This window comes from Ambystoma mexicanum, chromosome 12 (assembly GCF_040938575.1).
Source record: "Ambystoma mexicanum isolate Mex_15411 chromosome 12, UKY_AmexF1_1, whole genome shotgun sequence".
Classification (NCBI taxonomy): Eukaryota; Metazoa; Chordata; class Amphibia; order Caudata; family Ambystomatidae; genus Ambystoma; species Ambystoma mexicanum.
The window spans coordinates 987,685,681-987,708,186 of record NC_090936.1 but is presented as its reverse complement, the minus strand read 5'-3'; the positions used below and the strand labels follow the sequence as shown (position 1 = coordinate 987,708,186).

At 45.8% G+C, this 22,506-nt stretch overlaps 1 protein-coding gene across 2 annotated transcripts in view; it reads right to left on the bottom strand.

Moving 5' to 3' along the window:
- The window catches only part of NME6 (NME/NM23 nucleoside diphosphate kinase 6), a 148,696-nt gene that overhangs the window by 125,416 nt on the left and 774 nt on the right, over window positions 1-22,506 (bottom strand). The window lies entirely within an intron of this gene.

Below are 22,506 nucleotides of genomic sequence, written 5' to 3'. Positions count from 1 at the left end.
GATCCGCACTGCAGGGGGTACACACCTTATATCACTGTATGCCGATGACATGCTTTTGTATCTGTGCTTCCCGGAGGAGAACCTTCAATATGTCTTGGAGGCGATGGAACGTTACGCTACCCTCTCGGGCATAGCAGTGAATCCTAGAAGTCCAATGTGTTCCCCCTGGGGAGGTATAAAAGCACCCCATTGGGAAACCTGCCCGTTTTGACAATACCATGGCGAACCGAGACGTTTTGATACCTAGGTATCGATCCACACGACAGGGGAAGAATACAAATACAATACGGAGAAGGTAGTTGAAGGGATTAAAAATAGCATGGGATTTTGGTCCACATTGCCACTGGCCATGATGGGGAGAGCGGCTTTGCTTAAAATGGTAGTCCTGCCCAGATTGCTACACTTTTTTGTAAACATCCCATATGTGATCCCCAAACGCTTTTTTGTAAAACTCCATTACCTGTGCAGGGGTTTCATTTGGCACAATTCCAGAGAAAGGGTGGCCCTCTGCTGAAAATTACAAAACTCGTGTGATAGGGGGGGGGGGTATAAACCTGCTGAACTTTGAGTTATATTACATGGCAGGACAGCTGCAATATGTGGCAAGGGGGTTGTCTGAAGAGGAAACGGCTGATGCTAGGCTGTTGCGAAGGGATCCTGCTCCCTGCTTCCTGAGAGAGACAGTGTAGTTGCCTAAATCAAAGTTATCAGGAATGGCAAGATTGTTGGTGCTTGGCTGGGAGGTGTGGCGTAGGGCATGGCAGAATGTGGGAGACCCAGCCCCGTTTTCCCTGCAGGTGCCGTTAGTGGCATTGTGTGTGGAAGACTCCCAACTGATAAAAGGGGTCTGCAGATGGTCTGGCTACCCTTGGCGATATATGGCAAGAGGGGGTGGTATTTGGACTTTCAGAGATTAATGGAGGATACCGGGGTGCATAAAGGCCAAAACATTACTTATTCTAGAATCATTAAACTAGTGAGAGAAAGATGGCCTGAGGCAGTGCCTGCGGAACAGCCTGATGCCGCCATAAAGACGATGTATGATGTCTCGGAGGGTGGACACGAAATATCTGAGTTATTGGGAACTAGGGCGGGGAGGGAGCTGCTCCGACTGAGGCGAGACTGGGAGGAGGAGGTGGGTGAACCCATGACAGATGGACAATGGGATAGAGCCCAAAGGTATCAAAAGAAGGTGTCCCAAAACGTGAGACTTCAGCAGATCCAATTATATGTCACTCATAGAGCATATTTGACCCCCGGCAAAATAGCCAGGCTTGGCGGCCCGGCGATACAGAAATGCCCTTGGTGCGGGGAGGTAGAGGCTGGGTTGCTGCACATGTTTTGGGATTGCCCGGAGGTGGGTAGGTCCTGGACAGAACTAGAAACACGATTAGCAGACAGAGGGGTTACGCTGGATGTGGAGTCGGCTTGGGCATGTATGCTTGGGGGTTTTACCAGACCACGTAACCTGAGGCACATTAGTAAAATGAAGGACCTGGCCTCCATCTTGGCCAAACGGAGAATTGCAATGTGCTGGAAAGCGGCCCATCGGCCCAGAATTGAGATGTGGCGGGCAGACCTTTTAAAGTGGGCAGAGGCAGAAACGGCTGCCTGGTATGAAGCAGTCACCAGGGGAGGAGGTGGGGGGGGGGGAAAAGAGGTGGGTCCCCTAATAGCATGGAAACAATTGGTGGCCTCAATGGTGGGTCCCTCCCAGGCCGACCACAGCGATGATGACACGGAAGAGATGATGGCAGTAGACACGCCTGAAGATGTACAGGTGGATGTCACGGATACAGTGGCTCAAGTTAGTGGGGTGGGGGGGGGGGACCGAAGAATGCATTCTGCAATGTAATGTTTGAAGCTTAATCATGAACGTCCTAATTGTTTGTAATGTTTGGAGTGTTGTTTATAAAATAATAAAAATTATTTAAAAAGAAAAATCCCTGTTCCTCTAAAACCATCAAGGACCACATTGACACCCGGACTCTGGCCCTTGCCGATTTTTGCAACCACTCCTTTGCCTCAGGATCCTTCCCCTCCCCTTTGAAGCACTCCCTTGCGCATCCTCTTCTCAAGAAACCCACAGCTGATCCTTCCTGTCCGGCTAACTATCACCCAATTTCCATTACTTTCTGGGCAAACTCCAGGAAACGCTGCCCATCTCCCAGCTTAACCTCGGTTGGCTGTCTCCATGACCACCAGTCTGGCTTCAGAGCTGCCAGAAGCAAGGAAACTGCTCTCCTGAACATACGTGAAGATCTGCTTTCCAACCTGGAGTCTAACATTCCCTCTGTCCTCATCCTACTCGATCTCTCTTCTGCCTTTGAAACGGTCAACCATACCATCCTGCTCAACCGTCTCCGTGATAACCTGGGTATCACCGATCAGGCACTGGCCTGGCTGACCTCTTTCCTCTCTGATCGTACCTCCCAGGTCACACTGGGGTCTTTCCTATCATCTATCTCCCTCTCTACCTGTGGTGTTCCCCAGGGATCTAACCTCTCTCCCTGGCTTTTCAACCAATACCTGGCAACTCTCGCCCACTGCATTGCCATTTTCTGCTCAAATTTCCAGTGCTACGCTGACGACAGCCAACTCATTCACAGGCTGCCCTCGCCCACCTCCTCACCCTCTCTCATCTTAGATTGCCTTACTGCCATTCAAGGTTGGTGTTCCGCAAATGATCTTTGTCTGAATGCCAGAAAGACTGAGATCATCCTCACCGGCATACCTTCTCCATCCTTTCCCCTCACTCTTTGGCCGGCCTCTCTTGGCCTTCCTCCTACCCCCATCTGCGAGGCTAAGAACCTCGGGTCATCTTTGATTGCACACTTTCCTTTTCTGCCCGAATCTTTGATGTTTCTAAAAGTCAAACTTCCTACAGCACCTCCTCAGAGGTACTCTGCCTTTCCCCTCCTTCCCCCAGAAGTTCATGGTCTCCCAAGCTCTGGTTCTCTCTAGGTTGGACTATTGTAACAGCCTCTTTCTAAATCTACCTGCCTCTACTCTCCCCCCTCTGCAATTAATCCAGAACAGGACTGCTAGACTTGTCCTTGGCCTCAAGCTCCGGGATCGTATCTCTCCAGCTCTGAAATCTCTGCATTGGCTCCCAGTGGATGCAAGGATAAAATTCAAAAACCTCTATATTGTCCACAAGGCTTTCTGGGGCCTGGGTCCAAAATACCTTCAGCTATCTCTCTGCAAATACCTCCCCCTCGAGCTCTTTGCTCCTCTACCTCTAAATCCCTCAGGGTCAGTCGTTTTTTTAAGAAACCAGCTGGGGTAGATCTCTGTCTTCGGCTGGGGCCTCCCTCTAGAACAGGCTCCCTGCCACTCTAAAACTTGAGAACCATCTCCGGTTCCAGAAGCACCTCAAGACATTCCTCTTTGCTTCCACCTTCGCCCCCCCCCCTCTCCCCTGCTGATCTGGTCTCTCTTGGCACGGTGCACCTGGCCACCCTCTGTCCTCAGGTGCCTGCTCACCTTGTCACTCTCCCGCACTGCCTCCGGGCCACCCCCTGAACTGGGGTCTTTATCTGTGCCCATATAGTCCCAACCCCCCTTTTTCTTCCTGCACTTATCCGTCCTACCCCGTCTGCTGCCTTAAACCCAGCACTTGCCACTTGCTGGCTGCACTACCACTTTTGTTGCTTTTATTATTTATTTAATCTGTTCTCCTTTTGCTCTGCACTTTCCACTTCTCCCCCCTTTCTTGCACGTGTCCCCTCCCCCTCTCCCATGCACTTGCACGTTCTCAATTTCACTGGGCCTAGTAAGATTGTTGTTTTGTTCTCCCTGTTCCCCTCCTTGCCTTTTTGCACTCTGAAACACTTGTGTATGAGCGCGATATGAATAAAATATCAATATCGAGAACGTATAAAATTCAAGGGGACTCTATGAAATTCAGGGAGGATTGGGGATGGTTATCGTCATACCTTAGGGAAGATTATGGAATTCAAAAGGTGCCCTCACAACTGAAGGTTTTTGGATAGGATCTGAGATCCCAGATGAGGCCAAGTTATCATGGGGAGAAGCTCTGCTATCTATATTTGTAAGTTTCTAGAGAAGCAGCTCGGGGGAGGAGGGGGTGGGGGAAACTTACTTTATTGTTCGATACTTACCTCAAAATGCAACGTTAAAAGAAATTAGCTCACAAATTGTCAGCCTAATATATGCTACATTAGCTTGCATTTGTATTGCACCTCCTGCCATTGTATGTAGAAACAGATTAATTTGTATACACAAATCTGTGCTTGTGTATCCAGATGAAGCACCCAAAGACCAATAAGGAACCAAAACCATTATTGATGAGTAGGAGCTGGAATAAGCTAAAACAGGTTGCACAATTTCAAGTAGTATACTACTGGCCATACATTATGGTCACTCTCCATCATTCGGGAATGGATTTCAGGCAGCGGGTGTCGCACAAGAGCACACAATAACATCAACTGTTTAAACATGGTAAGACAACGGCGAGTATGAACAAATCGTGTAGTCATGATTTTCCTGAATCCAAACCAATGACAGATTTAGTTTCCATCTTGAACTAACATAATTTGCCTATCACTATATTAATATAGGGCAGTGATAGCCACCTTACAGTTAGTTAAAACAAAAATGTTTGTCACAGATCCTCCCAAACTGGACCTTTTGGGAACAATTTGTTAAAAGATGAAAGTTATTAATAAAACAAAATGCCATTTTCAGCCTACTCCCATTCATTTTCCCATAAAGAAAAAGTGCATCTATTTAACATCCCACTGGACGGATTTGTACTAAATAAGAAACAACTTCCGCACAAAGTGTCACAGTTGTTTCCTTTGCTGGCTTAGGGTAAATCCGACCTCAAGTGTTTAAAACATACGACGGAGAAAAAGAGGTGCCCCTTGCTCCCAAAGAACCTTTACATATCTCTGGCTGGGCTTTGCAGCAGAGAGGCCGAGAGGTTTTTCAGAAATGAAGAGCCACTGTTTTTCTTGCTGCTCGATGCAAGAAGATTCCCATGAGAATACTGGGTGAAAATGTACTTAAAATGCCATTTGGGGGAGGAAAAAGTATGCAATCACACCAGGCTGTCGCCGCATTATAGATAAGGTGACATGAGCCATAGGACATCTGACAATTCTATTGCTAATAACTTTTGACTTGCATGACATATTTGCCTGGTATTTTCCTAACAAAACGTTTGTCACAGGCCCCTCCAAACTGGAAATTATGGGAAAGATTCCTTAAAAAATGAAAGTTATTAAAAAATAAATGCTCTTTTTGGCCTACTCCCATTAATTTTCTCATAGAGAAAAAAGTGAATATTTTATCAATCACAGAAAACACTGGACATGAAGCATTGACATAATTTCCAGAACAAGTTTGGTGTTATTCCGTCCAGTAGTTTTAAAAATATTTGATGGGGGGGGGTATGTCCCCTACTCCCAAAAATATAGCTATATCACCCATGTTGCAGAGAGACTTTTCATAAATGAAAACCCGGAATTATTTATGTATTTTTTTTTTTTTAGCTCGATGCGAGCAACTACCACCGTAATACTGGGGGAATGCGAAAAAGTGCAACAAAGCTATTTAGAGGAGGGAAAAGAAGGAAATTGCATCAGGCTAGAGGTGGGTAGGGAGAAAGAGGATACCATGTGAAATTGGAGAGTTCGGGGTGATCTAGGGAGCCAGCTAACAGTTTTAACATTTTTGGATTATCAGGGCAGTGCAGGGGGTATTTTGTGAGATTACCGCAAGACGCGATCGGAAAAGAAAATGGGTCACACAAAGCAAAGAGTGACAGGGGATAATGGGAGAGAGCCAGGGAGGGAAGACAACAGCCGAGGAGAGTGGGGGGAAAATGGAAAGAGGAGGGGGGTGTTTGGTGAGTGCCTGCTGTGAGGGGAGGGAAGATTTTTTTTTTCCAAGCGTTTTTGCCCTATCGCAGGAATACCATGAATGAGTAGTTCATTGCCGCTGTATCTCTTGTTCATCATCAGGGGAATCCCGTGAGAATCGGAAGAGAGTGAATACAAAACATTTTTTTTATACCTTTTGGGCCAAAGGGAATCTATTTGTGCAACAAGTACATTGGCCAAAGGCTGTAGCTGGAGGGACCCATAGAACCTTTTGGTGCAACATGTACAGTGGGCACTCTGCTGATGAGCACCATGGGACATATAGTTATACTTTTTGGGAGAAAGGGGAACCCTCTTCTCCGTCAAATATTTTTAACAACTACTGGATCGACTAACCCCAGTCTCCTCCTGGAAATCGAGTCAATGCTTCATGCCAAAGTTGTTTTGTACCTCGTCCAATTCTGATCATCTTAACTCAGATTACGCCGTAGATGTCCCCCATGATGTAATTTTTATCTCATTGTTGATCCCTGTTGTGATGTCATACAGGGGTGAGGAGGGGCAGGGGAGTTTGAGGATAAGATGGTCATTACTGCCCACACCCATTGAATTTCAAGGTTTTTGTGGAATTAAATTGGACCATTTTAACTGTCTTAACTAAAGGTTTTTCACTGAATTTCAAGGGTTCTTGTTAAGATATACATTCTTCAGGTCCCACTTGCCATGGACTTTATCGATGGCCACTTTACATGTTGCACCAATTATTGAAAAAATTGGCACTGATTACCAGCTGCAAACCATATCCTCCTCCCTAGTAACTAACCCGATCCCACTGCCCAGGGTGTTCGGCCAGGTTCTCTGTCAACATTTTGACAATTAGACAATATTGTTTATTAGGCCTACTAGGTACGCAAGTCCCACCTATGTCCAGGTTTCACCATAAAGGGAAGAGGTTCCTCAGGGCCCGTGGGCACTGTACATTTTCCACCAATTTAAGCCATTGGTCCACGGCCCCTCCCTCCACCCCCTCCTTTTATTCCTCTTATAAATTATTGTGCTAAGAATGCATGGTCAATGCCACCTATTTTCTCAGTAACCATTTCCGGTCATCAATGCAACATATGTAGATTTCTGCAGTAATAGGAAAGCGCTTGACAATTTAAAAGTCTTCCCTTTCCCCAATGCCCCTCACCATGTGCCCCCCCCTCCTCCTTTCTTGGTCTGCAAACCTTCCTCTTAGAATAAATTCTTCCTAACCCACCCCCCCTTTCAGTCTTTTATTTTCTGAGTGTGGGGAGAATTCCCACAGTTCAAACGGGCTCCTCAGCATACCCATAACTCTACTACTGCACAAGTGGTCCACTTTGCCCTTCCTCCCCTCTAGCCGGATATGAAACCACCCCTTTACCTCCTCCAGATATAATTTTGAGCACTTTTCTTTTTCTGCTTACCTCGATATTGGAGGAATCGCTCGTAATGAGCAAAAGAAACGGCAGATTCCATTTCTGAAAAACATACCACTTCTACATCGATTCGTACTCAATTTATTTCTCATTTAGAGAAACTCTGTGCAGCGGTTTATACGCTATGTCGTTCAATGAAAGCATTTCTTCTCAAAGGGAAAATGAATGGGAGTAGGCCAAAAACAGTGCTTTCTTGTTTTCTTAAGAACCTTTCAACAAATGTTCCCCAACATTTCAAGTTTGGAGGGGTTGGGCAAAGGATTTATTTTGTAATCTTTAATCCAAATACACCCAGCGAGTCAGTGTTATCAACGCAGATCAGTTTTACCTTTTCTACAGGGTCAAATATATACAATTTTCAGCCCCAGTGTTAATTTCTGGCTTTAAAAAAAAATAAATAATAAAAATAAAAAACAAAAAAACAAATTTTTCTAAATAAAATTACTTATTGTAAAGTATTTGATATAATGTAGACCTCCCCCAATGGAGCATCATGTGGTTTACAGGAAACATTTACTGTGGCAGGAGCATTGCAAACAAAAGGTGCCGGATATAGAACAATTTGGTGTTTGGGGTTCAGTGAGACTGGATGAAGTGATGGGAAAGGGTAAATTTGATCACTTAACTGGTACAACAGTAGATCGTACAATATACAATTGGAGCTACATTATTTAGATACGTTTACAATCTGAGACATGCATAGATAAAGGGATAAGTCGACAATTACACTATTCCTGGTCAGGAACTGGAGCTGGCATTGGTTCCAAGCTCAGCAACTAAGCCACTAACTAGGCTGACTACATGCCATCCTTTATACTCCAGAAAAGGGTGATCACCTGCTCCCAGAGAAAACCGGTGTTTTCACACATGGTCAAATAGATTAAGATGGCTGTTGTGAAGAGTGATAAGCATTCGAGGGGTTCTTATTATGAGCGCCCTTCTTTCTTTCAGTTCACAGCCACACACAAACAGTCTTGGAGGTTGCCTTACCCATACTCATGGGAGCAAAGCATTCAAACATGGAAAGTGGAGGGATTGCATTGAATTGTGGCTCCTCAAGCTGCCTTTAACTGTCAAAGGAAGGGGAAACTTATTTTTCTTTTGACAGTGATCAGTATACCAGCATGCATGGCCATGCATTGCTGTGGACATTTGGCTTCCCCAGACTTGCATGGCTCATTGGTGGATGTAGGCTGGAGTACTGTATGGTTGAATGTGCGGATTGGGCATGCCTGGACAACCCCACACATTCAGATGTCCTGGAGTATGGAGCTAGAGCCGCTCCGGCTCCGTGTATGTGCAGTAACCATCTAGCTCTCCCTGGTTCCTGTTCCTGCTCTGTGGGGGCTGGAGGGCCGTTGTGGGAGCCTCAGGTGGAACAGTCTCCGGTCCAGTGCTGCAGGTAATGAAAGAAAATGCATGCATTTGTGTCTGCTTGGGTTTGGGTCTGTAAGAATGTGTTCGACTGAATGACCTTATTTTGTTTGCGTATGAATGAGAGAGTGTATGGTGCATGGATGAATGTGTATGAATGCAGGTGCTTGCTTGTGTGTTGGGCAGCAGGCTCCTGATTTGCGGGGTTACAATTGTCAGCGGCAGGCTATCTGGACATGTGTTCTTACTGTGGCATGACGTTTGTTACTGGCATCAAAGGTAAATCAAACATAATGAGTGTTATTACGTGGCTAGACTGGGCTACCATTGGTTTGCGGATAGATTTTCTTAGTGCGGCATGGAATTAGTTTGTGCTGTGCATCAAGGATAAAACCAACATGAGTGTTCCTATGTGGCCATACTGGCCTGTATCAGTGCAGCCAGTCTGGATGTGCTTTATTACTGCTGCATGTCATTTTGTACTGGCAAAGTCAACACTAGAATGTTCTTATATAGTAATATATTTGTGCAGTGTGGAATGGACATGTGCACAGTCAGCATGAAAATGCGTTGTGTACTGGCATATATTTTGGGGAAAGGCATTATTAAAATGCACTGGAAATACTCTTGTTGCGACCTGCATCGGTTGGATTTTTTCAAACGTTACCCTCCAAAACCGATTGCAAACCATGTGGCTTTTAAAACCATTTTTCACACAAAACATGATGTAAAAAGCACAATTTTCATGCAATATTTTAAAAATGTTCTTAGGGCGTTTGCTTTCGGCTCATTCACTGCACTTTGTTACTCCCGCATATTAGCGGGAAACATTCATGTCCCTCCCATAAACATTTTCATTACAATCTTGTGATGCTGTGCTTTTGTGCTCTACACAAATGCATTACTCGGCGTTTTAGAAGCATCACTCATGAATATTTAGTGATAAAGCCAAGAGTGTTGTCTTAAGAGTAATCACCCCTGCTTATCAATCGAGAGTGCCCTTTCACATTAAAGTTCTGCATGCTCTGCTTTTCCCTTTATGGGGTATTTTTTGTGTGCGTACTTATTTTGTCTGTATGGATTGTTTTATTAAAAGTTCCTGTTTTTCTAGAAACCTGGATACTCTTATTTTGTATCCATTGTAGTAAAGCGGTTGTTATTGTTATCAGCTCACCAGTGGTAGAAGTGTGCCAAGAAAAGTAGTGGAACTGTGGTCTCGGCAGGGGAGAGGGTAAGTAGAAGCACAGTGCAACATGTGACAAGGTGTTGACGCTGGGGCATTGCAATAGTCTAAGTGACTAGTAACTAAGGCTCCTATTACAACTTTACTCTTGCACAAGGACATGAATGGACAAATGCTCGGTATAGAATGGTGAATATGGTCGTAAAAAGTAGAGGAATGGTAAACAGAAAAAAATGAAAGTAGTGGAACACCGCTCCTGACCGTTTCCGCTCACTTCGATCACTGCACTCCTTTTGAAGGTATGGCTTGCACTACAAAAAGAGGTATACCGTTGGGCTGTATCAGTTTCATCTTTACAATTGGGATCACTGCTAGTTTATTAGTAGCTGGGGCTGAGTAGGCGGTTTAGCAACTACTCATCCTTGCACTACTGCCGAGCAGAACTCGTTTCTTCACATTTTGCAACAATGGCATTGTAAAAAAATAAAAAGAAAGTGATGACATTTAGGTGCTGTACTTCTTCGTACTTTGATCCATTGGCTCACTCTAACCAGTCCAACAGAGAAGCAGCCACTTCTACATATAAAAAGCAAATACTTCCAACAAAAAAATATAGAGTAAAAACATATTGAACATAAGAGGACGGCACCTGCGTCCATCTGTACAGTTCACCGGATTTGTTTTGGATCAGTGGTACCAGCAGAACGGGACCAATGGAAGGATATCTAATGTTATTAGTCCCTGATTTGAAGGGCTGGTAAGGTAAAGAGGCAGGTTTTAATTGCAATGAATTACTAGGTGCTAAGGAATATGGATTACAAAACGTAAACGTTCAAATATATTTCAAGTCCCCTAAAAATACCCCTAGTGGGAATAGAACTTTATAAAAAATATATTTTTTATTCCCACTGTTCTTTGTGTGCAATTTTGATTGTTTTTCGGGAGGACGGATAATTAAAGCATGGAAATCTGGGCATTACTGGTTTTCTTGCCTTTTCACACAACTTGTGGGTTCTTTCTAGCCATTTTGGTAATCTAAACACACTAGCTGCTCTTCCACCCACTTCCCAGCATCCTCTTTGGGGCCCAAGACTATTAACTGGCTCAGTCCGTCAATTGGCCCATCTCCTACAGTACATCTAGGGAATCCTCAGGGCTGCCAGTGAAAAAGCAAAGGGTGACATAGGTTGGCCAGTTTGCCTTATTGTCCAAATCTTGCTAACCCAACTAGTCCCGGCTTTGTATTTTACTTCCAGATGACTGGGACAAATCACAGGATTCAGTTACTTATCCCAGGGGTAGAGGCAGGTGAGGGAGGTGAGCCCACTTGGTAATACCCTCCCTAGGGGTAGAGGCAGGTGGGACCTCACTGGGAGAGACTCCCCTCTTCGGGACAAGGACTCCCATTCCGACAAGGAACTACCTAACTAACCTACCTATAGCCCATCGGTAACATCTGCTAGAATAAAAAATGAAGAACTGGTATTTGTTATTGTTACATAGAACCTTTGAGTGTACCTGAAAAGAAATACGTATGTGGTACTGAGACAAGGAAAAGCACTAGATCAATACAGAATACAAGTAGAACGAAGAAGAAGGACTTTGACCGTGCGCTGGGTAAATCGCACGGCAGCGTCATAAATCTGAGAGGCAGAGACCTGGGGGAGAGAGAAGCCCGGGAGTTTCAAATCAGCTGTGGGAGAGAAACTGGGACGCAGAGTGTCTTTTGCTGGGAGGAAGCTAGAGTGTGAATTCTAGTGTGTGGCACGCAGGAAACCTTAATGCGAGAGAAGCCGAAGTACTAACACAGCATCCGAAGAGCGACCGTGTAAGAAGTGGTGGCATGACTGAATCCCGGTGGACCTGGGGGTCCATAAACTACAGCGACACCACTTACCTGAAGGCACCACAGAGTGTGCAGAGCAAAGAAGAAGTGAAGAGCTGAGAAGCCAACCAGACATTCAACGAAGAGGGTCCCGTCCTGACCGAAGTCCCGGTGACATTATCCCCGAGATACGAAGGTAACGGGAAGAGCGGGAGACCCGGGTGGGGAACCGAAGAGAATGACTGGAACGTTCATACTTGTCCAGCAGAGAACAAGTATTTGAAGTGCATAAGAAGATTTCGAATTGATACTGGAACACTCATACTCGACCTAGTAGAGACCAAGTGTGGGAAGTACAGAAAAAGAGTGCGAATCATTACAAAGAACGCTCATACCTTTCCCAATAGGGACCAATAGTCAATAAAAAGAATCATTACTGGAACAATTTAATCCCTGTCAAGAGAAAGATTGGACATTGAGTAAAGAGAAAGTCTTGAGTTTGGCCAACAAGAAAGGAACAGAATTATACCAAGGAAAGGGGGATAAAAAAAATAAGATCACAAGAGAGGAGAATAAAAAGGAAAGAGAACCAGCAATTAGAAAAGATACTGTTGAAAAGTTGAAGAACCACATATCTGAACTATGCGACTTGATAAAAGTAGTTACTATGAACTTTCTACGAACACTTTGATAAAGTAAACTTGATGAGAAACCAGCACACATTCTCCTGTGACTTGGGTTTTGTAGTGGTAGGGTCAGGTAATATTATTTTGGACAGTGGACTGATCTTTCTTTTGGACTCACTGATAACTAATGAGCACCCTAGTTCATTTTTTGTTAGGTAGGGAAAACCGGTAGTAAAGGGAAAGTTACGAGTTTTCACTTTTCTTTTAAAGAATAACCATAATATGGACGATCAGAGTCTGTGTCCTTCTTCTGACCTGCCACATTGGCCCTCCACTGTACCTAAGCATCCAGGTATTCACCCACTGTATTGGGCATCCACTGTATTTTTCCATCCACTGTATTCGTGCACCCAGGAATTCCTACTGCTGTATTTTTCATCTTAACGATCCGCCACTGTATCTTGCATCCAGGTGGTTCCCATCGTATTTTGCATCTCGGTATCTCTCACTGTATTTCTGTATTAGGGATTTCCCCAGACTGTATCTTGCATCCAGGTATTGCTCCATTATATGCCTACAGCCAGCTATGCCCTGCCCCCACCCACTGCATTTTTGTAGGTTACCCCCACTGTATCTTGCATCTAGGCATCTTGCATCTAGGTATTTGCCCGCTGAATTTTGCTTCTAGGTAATACCCCACTATACACTGTATCTAGATATTCCACTACTGAATTTTGCTTCTATGCAATTCCCCACTGTGTTCTGCATCTGCTGGGTTTGCCTCCAGGTATTACCCCGCCGTTTACTGCAACCAGGTATGCCCAACCACAAAATATTTCCACCCAGCTATCTGCCCACTGAACTTTACGCCGAGGTGACTCTCACTGTATCTTGCATCTATGTATTCCCCCCCCCCCATTGTATTTTAGTTCTAGGTGATCCATCAAGTTATCTTGCATCCAGGTATTACCCCATTGTATTCTACAGCCACTGTTAGCATCTAGTTATTAGTTCACTGAATCTCGAATCTAGGTATTAACACAATGTATTTTGCATCCATGTCCTCCCTGATGCTTTTGTTACTAGTTTAGTGCTGTGATGGATCAAGAGTAAGACCCGGGCAAAGAGGCATTTTCGGTTATTGTCAAAGACTTTTATTATAAGAAGAAAATGAGGGGTGGGGAGTTCTCTGTCCTGTGTCCAAAATCCTAAGCTGATCCTCGCACACTAAACTCAATATAACGTGACAGGGAAATGTCTTTGAGCTGTACACCATCAGCTTCCTCCCACAATTCCAAACACAAAGTCTTGAAAGTGAAGAAAATAAGGGTAAATAAGGTTCCAACAGAGAAGGGTCTTTCTTTCCCCCTAGAGTCTATCTGGTTATTCACAATACCAATTTTATATTGATCACAATCCCCAATGAGGATGGTTCTTCCCTTGGGTTTTCTCAGTTTCCACAAATATATTGCAGTTCATTCTTAGGATCTCTGATGTCCTTTACATAAAAGGGGAATGCTCTTCCCTTGTGATTCACAAAACAAAATGGGCTGGGGGATTTCTTCCCTTTTTTTCTCAGCTTTCCACAATTTCTGGGGATGGGTCGGAAGCTTCTGCCCCAATTCTTCAATCCCAGGTTTACTCTCCTTCGAGGGCTTTCATTTTGATACTTGGGTGCGAGTCCCAGACTCGCCGAATGCCTGGTTTACTCTCCTGCCTGGTTTACACTCCGAGTTTTCTGCTAATTGATTTGGGGCAAGTCTCAGACCCACTGTGTGCCTGGTTTACTCTCCTGCCAGTGCTTTTTAAGTCTGCTTAATATTTGCCTGAAAATGCCAGGTTTAACTTTCCTCATGTGCACTTGCTTGTTTTTGTATCCAGTAATTATATTTCTTGAGAATCCCATTCTGCTCAACTTTTGAATGTGCTGGCACTTGTCAGTAGTTTCCAACGACTAGACCTTGGCATAGGTTTGCCGCTTTTGGCAATCTTCATTACTCCATCCCTCTATCTCGTCTTAGTGTTATAAAAAGGGGGTAGGGTGGAGTACATAAGCCTCAGTACTGGGTGTCTCAGTGTTGCACAAGGAAGGAGAAAAGGCATAAGGTTGGTGATCAACAAGTAGTGGAGGTTCTTTATCCACATCACAATTGGCCATACAAGAATGGGGAAAATGCACATGGATGCTACCGAGAAGTATAGGTAAACACTTGTTCGGACCCATGGACTCACTTTGATTCCCCGAGAGTTGTCCTCCCCCATGTGGTCCTCCCACATATAGCCACCCGCAGGGTCAGAGCCAGGTAGCTTCTGCCTTTTTCTGTCCCCATGAGAGGGGGTTGGGGGTTTCACTCGGGGAAACTGACGAATTTGCTAGATTCATCACCACTGTTTTTGCTCCTCTGTGTCCTTTCGGTGATTGCTCCTGAGTGCTCACCTTGGATCATTGCTCCTGGGCCGAATCCTAGGATGTCATCACTTCTCCCTGGGGGAAGCCCCTTCCCATGAGGCCAGGGAGGTGAGGCTGCTACCCGACAGACCCCCTGGGAGTGATACTCAGCGGTAGGATATCTGGGATTAGCAGGGAAGCACTCAATGAAAGTTGCTGCAGATACTCTGAACCTGGCACTCTAGGAATATCAGTAAACTCAAAGCACTAATCAAGGACAAGACAGTGGGTCACTGCCAATTCAGCACATACATGGAATTACCAGGAAAATGAGCACTGGAGAGTGGGAAGGCACATAAACCTACAAATGAAAGTCTAGGAAGAAAGTGAGAAATACACAAACAGGAAATCGTAACACATTAGGTTGCTGATAACTCAGCAAATATGTGGAAATAGAGAACAGGAGAGTAAAGTAAGAAACTAGGACAACATGAAAAAGGAGAGAAAGCAATCTGCATAAACAAGGGGAGTCTGTGAGGGAGGAAATCTCACAGAAAAATTGGGGTTTTAGAAAATGCAGCACAAATATTGGCAGAGAACTGGTTGGCTGAAACCGCAGACAGGAAGCATGCTGCAGACGCAGCTATTGCAGGCAAGATCCAGGAAAAGAAAAATCATGATCTCAGGGACCAAGAATTGATCGGTTCTAATAGCGGACTGCACAGGATTCTGCATGAAGATAAGTTCCCAGTTAGGGAACTCCCGTCCCCTGCACACTATCTAAGGCTAGGAAAGCCAATTAGTTTAGCAGTCATTCTTATACATTTCGGGGTTTGTTGGAAAAGTAATCGTCATAATTTTCATACAGCAAATGTCAAATCAAAACATTTCAAGTACCAATTATATGCACCCTACATTTATATGAAAATGAAAATATATGGTGAAACAACTTAGAATTTAGGTGTTATTTTATTTTAGCAGATCCTTACATGCTTAGGAAAAGCAAAACAAGGGACCAATAATGTACTACCCAATGGGGTAGTCATGACAAATTATTTTTGGGCCTCTATTAAGGGATAGTGGTGCTCTTAAAGGTTCCCTGATCTTAGTCAGAAAAAAGCAGTTGCGCTTAACCTAGAATTTTAATGCACGAGTTGTGTCATTGTTGTACGAGCCTTGTTTTGCTTTTCCTAAGCATGTAATGATCTGCTAAAATAAGATAACATCTAAATTCTTTCACCATTATTATTTTCATATAAAAAATGACCAGTTTGATAACTTAAATGTTTTGATTTGACATTTGCTCTCATTTGTACTGCTTAGAACTGTTATTACAATGCACAGAATACTTCTAAGATTTATGTTTTAAGATTTTTGAACTAGATTCAAAGTCTGAATATATTTATCAGCCCCTGAAGAAGAGAATTCATCTAGAAACGCGTTGGGCAATCCCCTCATTGATCAATACATTTTATGTACAAGACTGAATAACTTGTTATTGAATTCTGACTTATTACTACATATCTATGAATGTATCTTTTCTATATTGGATATTACATATGAAAATGATGACGATTACTTTTCCAACAAACCCCGAAATGTATAAGAATGACTACTAAACTAAATGGCTTTCCTAGCCTTAGATAGTGTGCAGGGGACGGGAGTTCCCGAACTCTGAACATATCTTTTTGCAATTTATTATACAGCCCATATGCCAGGGTTGTTCCTCTTCTCCCCGGCACCTTGAATTACTTAAACTTCACAGTTAAACTCCAAATAACGACACAATTAACATCCAATTACACAAGGTGTGCAAGTGGGTGATTTTCTTTTGGTTACAGGATTCCGTATGAAGCGGCTAGAGCAGGCAAGATTCAATAGTGAAAGCAACATTACAATGAATGTTTAAAAACGCCAGCCACAAGAGCACAAAAGCGAGAACTCCCATTGAAGGCAGTTAATAGAGCAACTGCTGAAACGGGCTTATCAGAGTCCTTCTAGCTCACACCCACACAGGGTGGAGCAGGCTGCAACCAGAGGCAGCTACAGTCATGCTCACTCTTCCATCCCTGTGCAACAAGTAGCAGCGGAGTGAAATAAAGCTCTCTCTAGATCAGGACAGCCTGATACAACTGAAAAAAATTAAGATCCCTCCTCCAGTTCCGCATCTCTTGGAGAGCATGCACACAACAGGCTGCACCTGTCAGATTAAACAAATCCATCAATGGAACACATAACTAGTTTAGCCCAAATCTGAAGTAGGAAAGTTTGTGGGTTCTAAAATGGTAGTAGCTATGCTACAATCTCTATTAATGACTACATGCAGTGGTGCTGGGTGGCAGGCAGGTTCCTACATATGCAGTGGGGATCTTGTTCACCCCTACCATGATTGGTGTATCGATGACCTTCAGGTAATGATACACATTGTGTGTGCACAGATTCTGGAGTTTGTGTTGTTCCTCAACTACAAGAAGTTCTTTCTAGTGCCCAGTGAGGATGGAATACATTTGGGAGGTAGTCTCCTCTGCATTCACGGTCCCATTGACAAGCGCATTCACCTAGTGAGACATGCCTTGAGACTCTGGGCTTCGGAATTCTGAGATCATATGAAGCAGACTCCCTTTCATCACAAATCTGCCAGCCCACAAGCTGGTGGATGAACACTCCCAACCTATTGATGGAAGTAGATCTGAATACTCCCCAGCACCTAGTGGTTACAAATCAACAGCAGCACAATGGGATTGAGTGATGTGGGAGGGTGAATAATGTTGTATGCAATGATCACTACAGATTTAAACCCAATAGAGATATTTTAGGCTTACATTATTTTGCATGATAATGTGACTTTCCATTTAGGGTAGGGACAATAAAGCTAGTGCCCTACTATGCTCAACATGTTTCTAGGGCATTTTATATATTGCTGTGTGCATTTGTAGCTGTCAAGTTACCTTGTTTCGTGCGTGACATCTCAAGACAATCGTTTTTCCTACTGCATGGTGGAACTTGTAGTTTTGTTTTCCAATTGTAAGTATGAGCCTACAATTACCAGCATGCAAAAGAACACAGACACAGGGGAACTTAGCAGCTATGTATGTAATTTGTGACCTTCTCGTGGCCTCATTATAAAACAAAGCATTATTTAAGGACACGGAAGCCCAAACCTCAATAAATGTACATAAACTAAAGCTGGGAAGATATGTAGTCAAGGCTTAAATTGCTAAAATCCCATTTCACTACTTAAAGTGTGTGATCCTGGGCAAATGAAATCTCATGGTGTCTTATCTGGAGTCCCTGCAAATGATTCAGCTCACAGCTTATGACATTTCTTGTTCGAGGTTTACTTGACTATAGAGTTGCTCCACATGTTCCTCACTCCACAATGTTGCTTGCTTACTCGTGACAACATGTTATGTAATTTCCCATGGTGCCCGTAAGGATCAAAGACTTGGGGCATTACCTCCACGTCCACGCTTCCTCGTCCCAGTACTTACTTCATGAGGCCCCTGCCTTCGACACAGGACCTTCTTCTATTTCTTTAAATTCCTATAACTCCAAATCCACGTCACTCAGTTTAATTTTTCCTGCCTCCGGCAGGTTGGACTTTTTATTCCCGGTGCGGGGCACTGGGGAGCACCGTTTGCTGGCCCCCTGGGGGGGGCTGTGTGGTGGGGCCCTCGGCTCCCTCAGGTGCGGCGCTGCTCCTGGGCCACCTACAGGGCTTGGGGTCACAGTTGAGCAGGATTGCCTCACTCGGTTCTTTGCTGGGCTCCGGACCGCAGCGTGAGTATTGTATCCCGGGTCCTGCACGGCCCGGGGGAAGGTAAGGAGAGGGCAGGACTGGGCTTGATGTTTTTCCCCTCTCCTCCTGTTTTTGGCCATCTTGATTCAACAGGCCTTTTCCTCGTGCTCGGTGTACACAACTTTATGGGAAATAATGGCAAGCACTTGGCAGTATGGGCTAACCTTCCCTTTTGTTGTGTGGCCTCGCTGCTTCTTGTCATGGGGTGACAGTAGCAGAGTCTTTGAAAGTGCGGGGCTCTGTTCTGTCGCAGGCATGTCACATTCCACCCGCTCCTCAGACACACGCAGCCCAGGATGCACTGGATGTTGGCTGCATTCTTTGCGTGCAGCCTGTGAAAACGGCACGGATTTGGACACGTCTGCAAGCGGCCGGATGGGTACTGGCCTGGCATAGTCTACACTTTGGGTTTGAGTCTCTACGGTGCTGACTCGGCCCTTCATCCTTCCTAGACCGACGCATTGGAACGATTTAGAGCTTGGGGCTACCAGCTGCTGGATACAGGGCTCAAGCCACCTCTCAGTCATGTGGCGAGTTAGTGGTGTGTTTGGGTCTGTGCTAGCTATGGATGCAGACTCCTTGTCCTGTCCTCTTCATCTGAGCTGCACGAGGGAAGGTCAAAAGGAGATGATCTTCTTTTCCCTTGTCCGGCATGGAATTCTGGAATATGCATCATGGAAGTAATGGCCATTAAGCGGGTTCCCAGTGTCTCTTCTTTTAGGGCCAACGTGTTGCTTTCACGCCTCCTCTCAGACTTGTGGGAAGTGATATGGCACATGTCTGTGGTTAGAGGGGTTCTCAGAGCCCCTGGTGCCGGTGGAGTGGGATGTCACTTCAGTGGGTTTTTCCAGGGTAGGCATACCCCAGGTGGGGGGTTGCCTTTGATGTCTGCTATCCGGGATGGATTGCTGTGCCCTGCTTTGTGACAGTACTGTGCCCTTTTGACGCCAGCCTGGTGGCTTCTGTCGGCTGGGGGGCCATGGTCTGCTGGACTTCTGGGCTGTCCTGTATCTTCCTTTTGATAAATCAGATCTTTTTGTGGGCTGACAAGCATGCTGTTATATTGTGGCACAGGCATGCTTCATCGTCCTGTGATTTTACTCTGGTGCAAGTGCAGTGACTGGCGGTTTTCCCTGGCTCCTCGTCTCTATCTTCTCTGAGGTGTATGGGACCGGTGGGGTTCGGCTTCCTGGGTAATGGGCTCCTTCCGGAGGGGGGGTATCAGTTGCCGTTCCCGTCTCCTCCTTTCCAGGTTTGCATGGATAGGACTTTGGTACCCAGCTCACGGTCCAAGTAGTTGGCCATGGGATCCATTCTCTCCGAACGGTTGTTGTGGGTTACGATCTTGCCCGTTCCTCTACCTGTTCAGGGTCAAGTTTTCTACTTGCGGGTGTTCCTGGTCCCAATGCCTTCTAGGATGTGTGTCACCTGCTTATGGGTCTCAAGACCCTTAACTGCTTGTCCGGACGTCTGGGGAGAGCGTACTCTGGATGTTGTTCAGGGGGGGGCGCTTGCTGGCTGGTCTGGGTTCTCAGAAGGCAGTATGCCTCGGTTCGCCTGTTGCTGATGTTACGGGACACGTGGCGTCTTGCGTGTTTTCCGGTTCCTTGAGCCCATCTTCTGTTACGTCCCCTGGTGTCTTATACTCTCTCCCGACGTCTCGGCTTTCGTAGTTTTTGTTTTCAGTGTCCCCTGCGCTGCGAGTCTCCCTGCTATGGTGGCGGGGGTTTCAGGTCTACAGGCTGAGGTGTGCATGGTCCTTCCTCCTGTGGCCTCTCTTATTACCGACGCCAGCAGAAAGGGTCTACATTGGGGGTCCTCTCAGCTCAAGGGTTGTGAGATCTGGGGAGAGCTGGCGATCATCCAATTGGCAAGAGTTGTGCCATTGTCCAAACTCTGGTGTACTACGAGGAGTTGCTGGATGGTCGGCAGTTTGTTCCGATCGGACAATACGACGCCTTGGCATATGTCAACTGCAAAAGGGGTTCCGGCCGCTCCTTGAATGCTCCGGCAGCGCTGATAGGCACCTGTTAGGAATCTCATCTGGTGTCTCTGGTGGCCTCACGTATCAGAAGGGTGGTCAATGTTCAAGCGGATCTTTTCAGACGCCGGTTTTCACTCCTCTGCGGAACTGGTGCTGTTGGCCCAGGTCTTTGCGGTGACCTGTGTCAGATTGGGGTCCCTGGTTCTAGACCCGTTTGCATCCCCGGCCTCAGCAGAAGTTCCCCTCTTCTGCTCTCGGTTTGAGGCCGGGGGGGTTTGGGGGATGGACGCCCTCTCTGTACAGTGGCCCTGGGGTTTTCCTTTATGCCTTTCCGCCTATTCCCCTTCTGCCCCGGGTGGTTTGGCACATCAGAGTGTCCAGGGTGACTGTTGTTGTTAGCTCAGTTCTGGTCCCACCGGAGTTGGCTCCCCTCTCTGTTGGAGCGTCGGTCCTAGGAACCTTGGCTGGTTCTGAGGTGGCCGTGCCCCCTTCAAGGGGATCTGCAGTTGGAATTCCACCAGATGCAATGGGCAGTGTGGCTATTGCTCAGTCTAGGTTGATATCTCAGGGGTTCTCAGATCCTGTAGTTGAGTACATAATGGATGCTCTTAGACCCTCCACTCTGAAGGTGTTCGGCAGGCTTTGGAGCCATTTCCGAGACTGGTATGGCCGGTCTGGGATCCCTCACCTGCGTTCTGGCCTCTCGGCTAGCCTTCGATTCCTCCAGAAGGGCTTTTGACATGGACCTGGCAGTTTTTTCCAGGCTTCACTCTCAGTGGGCCTCCATGAAATTCCTTTTGGGGGACTCTGATGGTCACTTGGATGGGGAGGTGTTGGTGGGGAAGTTGCTCCAGGGTTTTTCTTCTTCCTGTCCTTGTGCTGATAAAGGGCTTCCCCCTTGGGATCTCCCTCTTGTATTACGGTTCCTTCAAGTGCCTCCTTTTGAGCCCTTTTTCCGAGATTGATATCAAACATCTTACACTGAAATCTGCTTTTCTTATTGCCCTCGCTTCTGCCCGTAGGCTTGGGGAGATTGGGGCTCTCTTATGTCACCCTCCTTTCCTGAGGGTGCTGCCAGACTCGGTGGTGCTGAGGTGTGGGCCGAAGTACCTACCTTAAGTTGTATCTCAGTTTTCACACCTCTCAGAATCTGGTTCTCTGACTTCTTTCATGATCCGAGAATGCATGAGGAGGTGGTTTGGCTTAACATTATGTCCGGCGGGACGTGTTGGAGTATTTGGCTAGGTTTGCTTTTTTCCACCAATCTGATAGTCTTCTGATTGCTTCTGGTCCGGCTGGGGCTGGGCATAAAGCATCTGTGGTTTCCATTTTCCGGTGGTTCCCGGTTGTGATCTCCAGGGCCTTTGTGGCTTCTGGCCTGCCTGTGCCTGCACATGATCGGTGGCGGTCCACCAGGGGTTTGGCGGCTTCCTGGGCCGATGCAAGGAGGGTTTCTCTCTGCAAGAGATTTGTATTGCTGCCGCCTTGGCTGGTCTAGGCATTTTCATCAACTGCTATGGGTTGAGTTTCTCCCACTCAGGGGGTTGGTTCCTTCGTGGTTGGAGTTTTGTCTGTGGGGATGTGAATTAAGAGTTATTGTGGGTGTGTTTGCTGTACTGTTTTTAGCTCTGTCTCTCATTGGGACCTTTTCCCCGTTGCTGCTTTGGTATACCTCATGAAGTAAGTACTGGGACAAGGAAGAGTGGACGTGGAGGTAATGCTCCGATTACTTATCGGTAATCTTCATTACTCCTAGTCCTACTCTTCCTCGTCACAGTACTGACGACCCTCCTTACCCTCCCTGTGGGGATGGTCCCATACTCGGGCTTGGTAATATGAAACTGAGTGATGTGAATGTGGGGGAGGAGTTTTAGGAATTTAAAGAAATAGAAGAAGGTCCTGTGACGGAGGCAGGGGCCTCATGATGTAAGTACTGTGACGAGGAAGAGTAGGACTAGGGGTAATGAAGATTACTGGTAAGTAATCAGAGCATTCTTTGTCATACATGTGCAAA